Source organism: Mugil cephalus, chromosome 15 (assembly GCF_022458985.1).
Source record: "Mugil cephalus isolate CIBA_MC_2020 chromosome 15, CIBA_Mcephalus_1.1, whole genome shotgun sequence".
In the NCBI taxonomy this organism is placed as follows: domain Eukaryota; kingdom Metazoa; phylum Chordata; class Actinopteri; order Mugiliformes; family Mugilidae; genus Mugil; species Mugil cephalus.
Window position 1 is genome coordinate 4801425 of NC_061784.1, and position 14851 is coordinate 4816275.

Genomic DNA, 14851 nt, shown 5'->3' on the forward strand with positions numbered 1-14851 from the left:
ACCATCTGACCAACAGGGTCAGAATCATACAGTGTAACACAACCTTGGTTATAACTTTGAGGTGTGAATAGGTCCTGAACGGTCGAATATTTATTCAATATTCTCAACTTGTTGAAAGTTGACTGTTTATCTGTGTCACATAATAATGACAGTAAATGTCCTTAGTCACTTACCATTAACCACATAGAAATGTCTCTTTAATGCATGAGACTATATTTGCTTATTTTTTTATGCTCTTGCAAAACTGAAACATCAGTTTTCTGCCAGACTGCAGAGAGGAAAAACATGTTGAATGACGTGTGATCGTGGTTTTAGCCAAGTTAAAAAGGACAGAAACCAAACAGGAGTGGTGCTTCATGTACAGTGGATGTGTAAATGGGCAGTGCTGTTATTTAAGTGTTGTGTTCACACTTTTCTGGAGCTTGTGTTGTGTGTTCACTTTGTAAGCCCCCCACCCCCCCAAAAGAGAAAACACTAATGCAGATTCAAACCTCAGTCCTTGGGGTTGGTAGTACCATTGGACATGTTAACCCACACTACTGGGTCCTTTTCTTACAGCATGTCAATGTGACATGGACTAGATAGTGGAGTCTGAAACGGACAATATAATAAAGACACTATTTTGCTAAAATTCCTTAATACAGTCCTTTTCACACACAAACATGCACACACACGCACATTTAATAGTGCAACTTAGACTGGAGGCCTCTCTCGTTTTAACTCTTGACTGGCAGCTAAACTAAACACTCTTTAATCTCCTTTGTTTCATTCGTTTTAGAGCACATTAATGCGAGCTGCCTTTATACTCTTGTATGTTAAGTGAAATAGAGGTGGAATTATGAGGAGTGTGCCCATTGAGATAACAACATAGTTGGAATGCGGGAAATATTTTTTGTGTTTCCCATTCTTCAGGTTTATTGCGACGGATACGTCTGCCGACTTAAGCTCGCAGGCTTGTCGGGCATAAACCATCCTTCAGTCTTTTGTCACAGCTAATAAAGAACACATGGTGAATTAAAACCATTCTTATTTTATAACTCCAGATTTGGAAAAATAAATAAATAAATAATAATAATCAAAAAAACATTTAGCAGGAGGAATGCAGGGCATTTGGCAATAGACTTTTTATGGCAGAAATGAACAACCTTCTTTTGTGGTATTCATAACGTCCCGACTGGATATTTCCATAATGTCTGGAATCTGGCATGTTTGCGAATGTTTTTTGTTTAATGGTGGAAGAGGATGGAAGTAAAGTGCATTGTAATTTAGTGTTATGGAGTTTTCTTTGTTAATTTACAGTGCGCCTGAGGGCTGCCTCATCCCTTCATTATGCCTTTGCATTTTCTAGATTACCTGGTCGTTACTTGCCAAGCTGCTGTTGCTGAACGTTTGCCATTGGAATTAAGTCATTAGCCGTCGCGCCGGCGCTGAGGGTTTCAGGCCAGGTGTCGTTAAGCACCTTGAGGCAAGTTGTTGTTTTATTATTGACGCTATATCATAAAATTGAATTGAATTGGACGTGTCAAAATGTCTGCCATGGAAACGGTACCTCACGCTGTAATAAAAATGTTTGTTTAATGAAGCTGATGGAGGTAAACCAAGCTCCATAGTTGTATATTATTTAGATGTGGGTTTGACATTACAGGAAACCTTTCCCACTATATATAGTCATTTGATTTAGTGTTAATATTGTAAATGTAGATCCACATTACATTTTAATTACTTTCTTTATCTACTAGCGTGACCTACATTATGAGTAACAAGTAATTGACAAGTTATAAATAAATGAAAGGCCTCCAGTAGCTTAAGTCGGTTGCCTTTATTCATGTGTTAGCCATCATGCCACCCAACACAATGAATTTACATAAAATGTTGTTCCTATCTTAATTTGATGGTAAATATGGATATTTATATTTGGTGTAATTTTCAAGATTAAGTTAAATCATCAATTGACTTATAATTCAAACTTATAAAACTGAATGACTCAAATGTCGCAGTGTGTAACTGTGTGCAACAACAACTAATGCTGCTACAATACAGCTTGAACTAATGGAGAACATAAACATACTGTATAGGTATATTTCATTGTTGTCAATCTATGAAAAAGTTGAGCTATACAGTCGGGGTCATGACCTTAAAGATCTTCATAATCATGGCTGAGCTGTCAAGTGGAATATACACAAACAACTAGACAACTAAAAAAAGAGTGAAGAGAAACAAAGCACCCAACGCCACAACTAATCTCACAGATATGTGGACCCCTATAGTTGTGCTTTTAGCATTACTTTGCTCTCCAAAGCATGCAGATGACACACACACACACACACTACACACACACAGGGGCTATCCGCAAAACAATTTCCTTATTATTTCAAGGTAAACCAACAATTCAACTAACAGCGCCCACGTGCTTAAGGCTGCTAGCCCTACAAGGCACGCCAGTGGATGTCTGATAACATAACAGCAGATAATAGCCTACATTTCTGTCGAAGCTATACGCATCCCAGTATGTCTGGAGGGGAGGTGAGCATAGCAGCTGGGGTGCCAGCTAACAAGCGTGTAAGTAATTGGTAGCAGTGCTGTGGAACAATCCACACACACACACACAACAGCAAACAATCAGATCACAGAAGCAGAATTTGTTTGTCCTCTCTGTGGTTTCCAGCCATCATGCAAACGTTCACACAGCACCACTAAGAGATGTCTAGTGTGGTCCATTCAGCCTCCACATGCCGTCTGCGTCCGCATGGACCCACTTCTGCAATATTACCCCCCGTAGCACAATGAAGTGAAGGAAGTTCAGCTACTCACCTCACTGTAGTGAATAAAATGTGTGAGATGCAGTCCATAAAGACATCCAAAACAAAAACAAATACAGTTTACAAAGGGCAATCAAGTTTTCCATAAAGATCATGGATGTGCTGTGCAGTATCTGCTTCGACAGTACTGCTATCTCAGTGCAAGTTATTGCTTTATTTGTATTTTCTTGTATACGTTACCAAGCCTGCACACTTTTTGCTGCTTATTTTGCAAGAGTTTAGACATTAGCAGGAAAGCAAAATGTGTTTAGTTATCACCTACAAATAAACTGGAGCAGGAAAAAAAATAAAATAAAGAAATGAATGTTTGGTGTTACTTGCCCTGTGCTGTAAAAATCAGTGCAAGCTCTCCTATGCACAGACCTATACACAGTTCTTCAGTGTACTTGACACTCAACGGTTCACCACATGGTGCTCTAATCTAACGTTTACCTTTTGAACATACCATGGGAAGGTGAGCTTTCAACACTGCAAAAGCCGTCCACAACCACCAATTGACCGGCATTGTGAATAAGAGGGTAGGACTTCTGTCGTGTTAAGAGCCCAGGAAACACAAAAGGGAAAGGACCTCTAGGTCTGTAGGTTGAGTCACCAATTGCTGCACAATCTCCACATGTTACAGTCAAGCTGGAGTTCCAGGGTTGAATTGGTCAAAATTCAACAACTGCCTCATCTCTATTGGTATTTCAGGTGTTTCGATGTAAATCTAGCTCACAATCATATAACATGCATATGTAATAATAAACCAGATGTTCAGACACTGGAGTTGATGAGAGAAGCTCATATTCTCCTAAAGTTTAGCTTTAAACTGTGGATGGTGTTGACTGATAAATGTTTCCCCCACTGGGCTAGTAGGTGTTTTACATTTTAATTTAATTCAATGCCCCATTAGTATACACTTAGTATGTACAGTTTATTAAAATCTACATATCCAATTTGACAAGTTATCCGGAGTGTACAAGCAGTACCTTGTAGAACCTGGAACTGGGCATTTTGTCCCATTCTTAATGGCAGATCACACCAAGCCTCATAGATTAGGTTAGATGGGAAGCGTCCATACCATTTTAAGACTGTGCACAGACGGAAGACATGATAGAATTATTTGGTATCTCAAACTAACAACAGCATAAATGCTTTTTGGCCTCAGTCTATAACTCAGTTTGAATGGACAACCAGCTCTAAGAAGAGTCCTGCTTCCAGTGTTCTCCTGTTTCAAAATTAAAGACGCCCCCACTGGAATCCTCACAGCTTTAGCTTCTGATCAATGCCTCACCACAGTTTTATTAAGGTGGTCTACAGAGAGCACACTGGACTTCATACCTGGGATTTTGTCCTGTCAACTCTTATGTACACAAGACTGTCACTTTCAAAACTATGTCCAATCAGTTCAGTCTGTCAAAGATGGACTTCAACTGAGATTTAGACACACCTGAAAGACAATTAAAGTAAACTGCCACTGGATGCAAAAAAAAAAAAGGTTTGAATACTGCACATGAGAGAGATAGAAGTAGAGTTTTGTTTACTGTAAAAGTACTCACATAGAGTCAATGCAGTTATGACAGTACTTCCAATAAAACAATGCTTGATTTTAAAATCCACATGCATTATCTTAATAACATTCTGTGAGTACTTCCATGTCACGCCAGTGCGACCTGCACAAACTCAAAAAATACAAGGAATGTTTAGATGTCTAGGCCCTGTATGTACCAAGAGAAAATAACTCAACACAATTTGGGCAATGTTTCATCTCTGCTGTTCAGAGGACAGGCAAGAATCAGCATGAGGGAGTCCTGGAGCACCATATGGGCCGCACAGTGGATACCTAGGCGGAGCAGTAATTGCTAGTGATTGGAGTCGGGGTGCCACTACTGGCAGTCAGGCAGTGCCATTATTTGTTATTATTTGCCTGCATTCAGTGAATAGCTGTAACACATTTTAGTGATTTTTACCTAGTGGCTTTGCGTACCCTGAGTAAAATTTGGGTATTATATACAGTTAAAGGATTATTTGAAAACAATCTGACTGGAGACCATCACAATTCACTTATAATTCATGTTCCAAAGAAGGATAGAACGAGTACTGTATGATTAGCAAGAGATGTAGGTCATGCTAATGACTTGAGAGGTTTTGGAAAACAGGACATAAGGACAAAAAGCATGACAGAAAGAGGAGTCATCTGCCACATGCTGCATTTCTTTCCGTTACCTTCTTTTAAAGGAATGCCAACTGATTATGTATGCCGTTTTCTAAAAATGTCCTGCATTGCACTTACACAATGTCACACATTCACTCCTGACATTTGCCAAGTACAGCTGGAATGTGGTGACTGCTTGTCTTGCAAGAAACGAGAGTACAGTAAGAGCTTTGCTGTAGAAACACTTGTTGAGAAAATATTGCTTATTTACTTCCCACTTAGTCCTAGGATTTGAATTTGGATTTTCACAAAACATTCTTAAGGAGCTGATTAACTAAAATACAAAATTAAATAATCAAAAATGTCATTTCAATGTTATTTCATTACGTAAACCATACGTCGTATATTTTTTTTGGAGCAGAGAGTTGGTCTGGAGTCGCTCCTTTGGGAAATCGTTCACGAATAATTCAAAGAAAATAAAGAACAGCACAAGGTGTTGACCTGCTCTCCAAACTGACTAGGTCTCAAACTGATCAAGTATCTGTGGGATGATCCTTAAAAGACCCTCCACTAAACCCGTAGAACCCAAAGGCCCCACTAACAACATTGTGTTGCCAGACTTCAGAGGACCCCTTCAGAAGACCCATGTCCATTCTCTGATAAGTGATTTGGAGACACAAGGGAGACTTACACAATATTAGGAATAATGTTATAACGTCAAAATGTTTTGCCTGATCGGCGTGTGTAAATTGCTATGTATACCCATATGGCAAACAAGCTCATTCCTCAAACTAATCCTCCCTTTTGTTTTCCTCCAAATTACATGGTTTTCTACAATTATTGAGCTATCCAGTATAACAGAGCAGAGCGAGGAAATGAGTGTTAATGACTGTTGTGTATGTGTCAATCAAGTCTAACACTGTTTATGAGCATGGCTTTACATATTGTCCCTATGGGAGTATCATACCGGGCCATGGATTCAGTGTATTTGCACAGCGAAAGCCTGCGTGCTCTCACTGGTGGGGATATGTCTGTTACTATCTCTCTTGAGGCTGTATCAGGAAGGAGACCATCTGTTTATATTGTCCTGACATCAACCCCGCACACTACCACAGAGGTTTGCATTTTCTAAAAAAATAAATAAATAAAATACTGTACAAAATGACTTCTGGCTTTGTGCAGTTTTTGCCTATTCCTTGTTATTTTAAAAGTTATTGAGGTTTTTTTTTCCCCTCTTGCAATTGTTAAATAGGAAAAGTTTATCCAATAAATGTCGTGTAAATTGCTTAATCCATTTATGGTATAGGGAGGGTTTAGCTGCCCGGCGGGATGGTGGTAATGCAGAAATGACAGCAGCAGCTTTAATGAACAAATTCCTCACGTGTCTCTCTGGTCTTTAGTTTCTGTTATTGAATCAACACACTTGCTCGAAAACAGGAATAGAGAATTATAACATGACTACGTCAAACAAAAGCTGAAGTATAGAAATTCATAAGTCTGACACCACTATAGATTTTAAATACACCGAATTATCTCCTGAGATGTTAATTACACCGAAAGACAGTGACGTCATCTCGCAGACGTGAAACGTTTTCAGCAGCTACTGGTCAAACTGCAGCTTAAGAATAGAAAGAGTTGGTTTGTTCCATACGGACACACATTCCTGCAGTCACACAGCCATTATGTGACACAATTGGTTATCTTGAGAATTTGAAATGGATGATGTCCCTACTCTTAAAAGACCTCCATTAGCCTGCCAAAAAATGCAAAGATTGCCAAAGATGATGGAAAATGAATATCAAGTGCAATACATCATTCTTGTCTGGTGGGTGATATAGCAATTCGGTATGGAAAATTAATTTGATTTCCACTACAGGCTGACATTGTACGATGAGCGGCAGTGGCCCTTTCTATATCTTCAGTCCGTAAGAGTTTCACAATTTAAATATGTTTCATGCCTTTTGCATTTTTGCTGTTTATTTTATTTGTTTAGTATTTCAGTTTAGCCTCAATAGCCCCACGAGTTAATGTGAACGCACATTTAAAATGTTCAGATTTTTTTCTAACATCGCATTGTCATGGAAGCGTTGTCAAGCTTTTTGCAGGCAGCCCCAGTCTGATTTCGCCTAATGGGATGCGTGTAAGCCGCGCTGCTTGTTTGTACATTTTGTTTGTTTGCCGTGTCATTTCACACCGTGCAGTCTGGATGAAGGGCCCCAACCCTCCGTCATTTAGTGCCGTAAAATGACAAAGGAAGAGCTTAAAATGCCAAGCAAAATCTAGCTATGTGATTTTACGGAAATGTGCACGAATGGCACACCACTTCAAGCCCAATTTGCTGTCATGCTATGCGTTTTTAAGCTTTTCTCAAATGACACACAAGGAGGTCGGGGTTAAGGACAGGGGTCTTTCAGCCAGACGTGGTGTGAAATGACAAGTGAAAAACTAAAACACACAGTGATGACATGAGTTGCGTTGATACTCGCATGTAGTTCGACGACAGAAGGCTTCCCACCAGCTCTTTTCATTCTCCAGGTACTCTGAGGGACTTTTAGGATGTCTTCTGCGCGGCACATCTAACATTTACTTTTTAACATTTTGAGTCTAATAGTTTCACTCCTGTGCTTAACAGCTGGCTCCATGTTCTTCATTTCAGCGTCTGGCTTTTCCAGATGTTGCTTTGCATACATGAGCTAGAAGCAATTGCATGATTCATTTTCACATTTCCCTCGGTAACAATTAATTTACCGCACAAGCATTTTCATGATGTGAACTGTTAACAAAATACTCAAAATTAAACAGTTATATTAAAGACTAAAGCGTGCAATTATTTTATATATTTATTTTTTGGTTGCAGAGAAGTGTTCAGAAACATTCTATTTTTGTAGCTCTCTTTGATTTGAGAATGCTGCTGCACTGAGGACATCTTTCTTGTTTGTCCCTGTATGTCTCTGCCCACACATGTAAGCATCTCTATCTCCTCTTTCACCATCTTTTTGGATCACAGAGATAATCCGCACCTTTTCGGTAGTTCAGTAATTTGACAGTCTTACGAACTGTATAAGATTCAAGAACATCCAATAGATAAACATGATTGGACCCTCCTCTGTCCATCAAATACGTTGGTTATGCCTCATGTCATTTAGATAAAAGAAGGGAAATTCATGTCATCTCACCTGCTACATGACATAGAACTAAAAAGCCTTGGACGTCCTCTTTATAATACACCAGGGATTGATAGATTAGTCCAAAACTATAAACAAAAGTAAAAGAGGAGATGGTTATAAACAAAATGACCAATGTAGAAAACAGAAAAAGTTCAGGGTGCAGGAGGAAAAAGGGGAACGTCAGCACAGACGCCAATTTAAGAGAACGGTAAAAAATGCTGCCCTGCTTTTAAGGAATTTTCAGAGAATCTTACTGTTCTTTTCTCATTTTTCCCGTAGGTGCACCAAGCGCCATCAGCTGATAACTGATCATTTGGAGGAGAACTGTTCAGTCAGGTCACACTTTCACCTATGGTACACGTTCATTGACCTTATGTGCTGTGTTCCTGTTTTAGTTATTATATATAGTCTGTATAGTCTGGGTGCTGAACTGAAAGACAGTGGAACATTTTTTTTTTCCACATGCTGTATCCAAACCACACAGACAGGACACCTATACTAAACAGTATTGGAAAATAACACAACAGACTACAGCCCCCTCAGTTCAACAGCAGAGGCTGCAGAAAGTCCATTTTTAGTTTTTTCGAAGCTGCTTTAATATGCTCTGTGCAGTATATTTAGAGATTTTATCCTTTCTGTTATTCTACAATCTTTAGCATGTTTTTTACACAATATCGAAGGACTTCCATAGTCACAATAACTCAGGACTGTAGCCTATAGTTCTGTAGTTGGAATAATTCTGGAGAAAAGTCTATAAATCTATTTTTCTGTACGATAAATGTGTTTTCCCATAGAACTTTTAATATACCGTTGCATAACCCTATTAAACATTTCGGTAAATTTACATTTTTTTCTCTTTTCATTTAAGTTACAAATTTTATTTTACTGTGTGCGTCTGACACTGATGTTTGTGAAGAGGTTTCACATATAATTTAATTCTGATGATGCTTCCATGTAAACCCTGTTTGTGCACGCAACGCTGCACAGTGGAACAATGCACCACCTCTGCTGTGTCAGTAAAACCTTCCTACAACTCCTTTGCAATCACATGAGGCTTTGCTTTTCCTTTGTGCTCAACAAATATGCAATTTTAGCTGAACGCTGTTCACGGTCTTTCAGATTTTGACACAGCCACGGTTCCCAAAAACTGCCATTTCTTAGACAGTGGAAACTGCCAGCTGGATGTGATCTGATATCTGTGTGTGGCCTTTGGCTTCATTTCAGATGCTTAGAGTAGTCCATGGTTTTTGAGTGCTGTGACAAGGTTTAAAGACTGAGTGAGTTTAGCGAGCTTTGTGGTGTTCTTGGCGGACTTCTACCTCAACCTGCCTTACAATCATGTAATGCCTAAACTGTTAATGAAGTGCTGAAGCTTTACAAACCTGTGCATATGCCATAATTACGTTTTTTTTAAATTCCAGTTTGAGTGAGAAGTGTGAACGCACATTACCACTGCTCATTTTGTAGCCTGTGTTTGCTACATTACTTGTATTTACTTCTTTTGACAGAAAAATTGAAGAAAATATGTTGACAAAAGTCCCAATGCATATTATTTTCCTTAAAACCTTCCTACTCGTTCTCAAATATGTCAAGATGCCACAATCACAGGAGCTTTTATTTGACCCAAAGGCCATTTAAACCATATCGAACCCAAAGAAAATCGCCACCTGGATTTAACTTAGCAAATGGGTACAAGCCTCCTAATTACTGCATGGGCGAATATTTTCCATCAGGCAACAAGTTATTTAACCCCATCTGATGCAGTGAGTAGCTTCTCATTTCTTAAACAACCGTGCGGAAAGACACATCCTGTGGTGGTGGAAAAGATGTTAGTCTGTTTGAGAAGGATCAAATCGTTGGCATGCATTACGCAGAGAAAACATCTAAGGAGATTGAAGGAGAAAACTACCAAAATTGGGTTAAGAACTGTCCAACGCATTATTAAAAACTGGAAGGACAGTGGGGAACCGTCGCCTTTGAAGAAGACATGTGGTCGGAAAAAAATCCTGATCGTCATCAGCGATCACTTAAACAATCGAAGAAAAGCAACAATAGAACACAGGGCTATGTTTAATATTGAAGGTAAGCGCATATAATGTGAAAGGAACTCAAGAGATCGGGGCTGAACTGCTGCATAGCCTTAAGAAAAACACTAATCAGTGAGACTAACTGGAAAATGAATTCGGAGGCCAGGTCAACACCTTGTGCTGTTCTTCATGTTTTTTGAATTCTTCCTAAAGTGTTTCTGTGTGTGTGTGTGTCTGTGTGTGTGGCAGCATCCTGCTGGGGCTGGCTCATGCCATCAAGGAGTGTCATTGCTAAAGGGTGGGGGTGCCTGCTGCTCTGGTCTAGGCAGGTGGTACATGTCTAAATAACAAGCAGAACACTGAATTGTCTCAATGCTGTTTTCTTCCGTCAGTGGTTTTCTTGTGGCTGATTGGCACATATCCTATAGAGCAGTCTTGCAATGGCACGTCATAACTGAATATAAAGTTTGTGCTTTCCACTGACCAATTACCAGTAAACCTAAGAAATCCCTAACATATGCACCAAACAGATTCAGCACAACAACCACATGAATAGAAAATTAGATGGTTTTCACTGTGTCTGTCTATGTATATATGTGAGCCTGTTTGTGTCTGAGAAGGCGAAGTGGACCGGTCAGCTTAATGATGCCAGCAAGCTGTTATACATTACACAATCTGCCTAATGTTACAGCTACAACTGTAAAAATATATATAGGCAACAAATACTATTTCACTGCCAATTCTCAATTCATTTGGACAAACTAACTTGTTGCACAGCTTAAAAAAACAACAACAATGGGAGTCGCATTATCTGTCCAGAATCTCATTTAAAGTAGGGCTGTCCATTATCGTGGACAAAAAACAATCAAACTAAAAAAAGTCACAACAACGATATTATCACAATATCAACAAAAATGTAAGTAATGACGCCAAAATCCAGGAAATGCATCTTTTACTTTATTTATGTCATTTCCTCTCTTTTAGGAGATGAATTACACTCAAAATAACAGTAGAACAGAAGAAAACGGACAGACGCAAAACACACAACACACACTGCCACCATAGTACCATACCAAGGATGATCGTTTCCCCGACTTTTTTGAATTCCCCTCTGCCTGTGTGCCACTGCCTGACACGTCCCATCTGAGCTGGGGGGAGCTCAACAGCGCCACCCTACCATCAATGCATCACAATGTTATTCTTTGGTCAGGACTGGAAGTGCACCAATAAATAGTATTTAATGAGCGCAAGCGCAGCAAGAGAGCCCGCTGATGATGGGTAAAAAAAAATATACAGTGAACAATGCACATATGATAATATCGTGTAAATCCTGACCAATTATATTTGGCCAGGACGATATTATGATATGCGCATTTTTAACACTACACTGAAATTTCATTTTTTAATACCAAGATTATCGTCAATACTGTGACAGCCCAATTTAAAGGCCCAGTTACTTTTGTTTAAGTGTTGGTCAAAATGTCAGAAATCAAAGTAACTTTTTCTTCCTCATTATCTGCATTTGCATTTTATGGTGCAAACTGCTGTGAATTGGACAATTTAATTGTGTTCATGTGGTGGTCTTTGTTTTGCACAGTGCTGTACAGAGGTCAACTAAACTTTTTTTCTCAACTCTTATCAATCTAATTAATAACCTGTCAATCAAACAGGAATGTAGCAGTCCATATTACAAGCGTTCCTTGTCAAATTTACATAACTTGTAAATTACTAAACAGTAAGTGACTATTTAAGAACAAATGTTTGCACCAGGAAATAAAGCCGATAAAGGGAAAGGTTAATTATTTCATTATACATCTGACACTTCATAGGCCTGCACAGAATTAGTGAAGCTGTTTAGACAGATGTGAGAAGAAAACGTTCTTTTGTAGAATATTTTGTATAGTGGCCTATTTTCTGTCATTTCCATAGAGCGCAAGGTCAAACTGGTGCATAATTGTAAAGGAAGGACTTATGCATGACACCCAGTAACCTCAACATTTCAACCGACAGTAGCCCTCCAGCTGGAGAAAAAGAAAAAAGTAAATATGTTTCCATGCTCGATAGTGTTGCCACTGCCTTATAATTGAACCTGAAAACTTCAACTGACCCTTGCTTGAGCTGCATCAAAGAACAGCGGGGTGTTTTTAACAGCTGTCATTCCGGGAAACATCTCTGAATTTTCTAGCTATTTATAAAATCCTTGAATTTGTCCAGATCTCAGTCTTGTGGTTTCATTCAGGTTGTAGATCTTTGTTTTCTCTCATTATGTGAGTCTTTTTGTTAACTCAAGTGACTGCTGCATAACTGGATTTGAGGGTGCATCTGTGCACATAATATCTGTATCCCTGTGGTGAATCTCATCAGCAGTGGGGATTACATTATAAAGTTTGTTTGGAACCTGGTTATTTATACATGGATCTTACAGAGCAAGCATCAGTCCCCAATATAGCACCTCCTTACAAAATCTTTCGGTGGCAGGTGTTTAGTGCACTGTGAGAAGTGGGTGTTGTATTTGCAGACACATACGCACTTGATATGGAAAAAAAAAACAGTAACACAAATGGGAATTTGATTTAATACTGTTCACTGCTGTAACAAGGTACAGACATGCTGTGAAAATGAGGCTTTCAGCATTAACTTGTACCTCAAAGCCTTGAGAAGCAAGTTATTTGATAATCCTATGTTACAAAAAGAAAATGTGCCTGAGAAATAAGTCTGTGTAGGAGCTCTGTATCTGTTGTCATACAGTTCACGGTCATCTAATGTGCTTAGGTACCAAGACTTCTCTCTAGGTTTTTATTTCACCTCTTATTTAAGAGGTTTCCTGCGTTCTATATAGTGGCTAGGAATTTTTATTGTTCTCATTCAGAGTCATCCAGCGTTAATTAATCACCCAAATGAATAAGTTTGGCAAATATGCATGTGGTGTTTGTCTTTTAAGCCTGGTGGTGTAAGGTGCTGGTGAACTTTAAAGCTGAGGTTTCCATCCTCCTTAATATGCGTGGCACAGTACAAAGAAGGCCAACTTGTTTTCCTTGACATAATTCCTTGGGAACTTTTTTCTGCCGTCCACCCAGTTTAACCATGTATGTCATCACTGGGTGTTGCTAAAAAAGAGAACAGAACTGCAGGCAAGATGGCCGACAAGTGTGCCGGCATACCTCAACTCCATGCCTGATCGCCAAAGCGGAAGTTAGTTAATCGCCACTCGATCCTGAGTTTCATATGCTGTGTAGTGACTAACCCCGGTAAAGTTAATTGAATTTATTTTCTACATGCTGCAGATGTTTTATCAGGATATGGTGGCGAGTGTGTCAATTTCCGTACTGGCAATAATAACTAGACTTGGATTTTTCTTTTTGTAAATGTCTTTCCTTAGTTAAATCTTTAAATGAAAAGCACAAAACAGACATAAACAGACGAATGAACAAACAACAGTGATGACAAAACAATGAATGGGGGTCGCAGGTTACCACTGGCCATTATGATCTCATGGGGTAGGTGGTGGTGGGAAGGGGGCATCTTGGTCTCTGCTGTGAGCCTAGGCACCCCCTCCCAGCTTTCTAGCAGAGCCGTGCAGCAGAAGTGTGCTGAGCACCTTGGCGTATTTTCTACCTCATAGGAGCTAAGCTAACGTTAGCCTGCACCAGAAAAACAAACTTCAAGATATGATGCTCAAAATGTTCGATACATCGCATTTGTAAATAACACGAATCACATCTTAGAGACCACCATATCACACACTTGGCTGAAATTAAAAGACTATTTTTCTTACCGATCTCCCGCTCTCCTCAAATGATCTTCTTCTTCTGTGTCTTCTGTCTTTTTTTGAAAAAAGAAACTTCCTCTTTGGAGATCCAGCATTGAGTTGAGGTATGGCGAGGCCCTTGTCATCCATCTTGCTTGCAGTTGGGTGCCTCTAAAAAAAAAAAAAAGGAGGAAAACTTGTCTGTAGTTTGCTCTTCCCCTGTGCTTTACCTACATAAACTAAGATCTCTATTTTAACACTCCAATCCACAAACTGAATAGCAGAGACAGACTTTATTTGATACATTTCTATTTTTTTACCCTACCACCTCCACTGGTGGAGCAATAGTTCAACAACTAAGCCTGCCTACGCCCAAAAATAAGTTTCAAGTCTGATCCGCATGTTAGAATGACTGAAGCGGTCCAGACTTTATAATATGATGAACAAAGCCTCTATGATTCCACCCGTAGGTTATTAAATAAGTCTTGAATGACGTACGCGTTTGCCAATCTGGTTCAGAGTAGCCAATCAGATAAGATCTATATGTAGATGCCGACGCAAGAAACCTTGTAAAAAACAGTTTTGTTGGATAAAACGATTAACTATGGTTTCACAGCACTGCGGTGGAATAAGAAGCTGTCACTCAAAGTGGTGAGTGGTGAGCAAGCTGGAACTGGTCATGAATATATTCTGCTGAAGAAAAAAAAACTGGAAATAGTCAGTTTACCTGAATGCCAAAGACATATAATCATTAAGTTTATTATCAAAGCAGTCAAACAGGGGAAGATGAAAATTATTGTACTGTACCTGACCAAATGTAATTTAAGACCTACAATGCAAAATATGCTCGTGTTTAAGACTTTTTAAGGCCTTACATAGGGATAATCAGATTTCAGACTTTTTAAGACTCCGATGAAACCCTGTCAACAGAGACAAAGCACCTCGACAGAATTGGA

The 14851-nt window shown here is 39.2% G+C and overlaps 1 long non-coding RNA gene across 1 annotated transcript in view; it reads right to left on the reverse strand.

The window, feature by feature from the left end:
* The window catches only part of LOC125021363, a 91646-nt gene that overhangs the window by 4874 nt on the left and 71921 nt on the right, over positions 1–14851 (reverse strand). The window contains exon 4 of the long non-coding RNA XR_007114336.1: positions 13923–14066. This is a non-coding gene — a long non-coding RNA (uncharacterized LOC125021363). The remainder of the gene's footprint in view (positions 1–13922; positions 14067–14851) is intronic.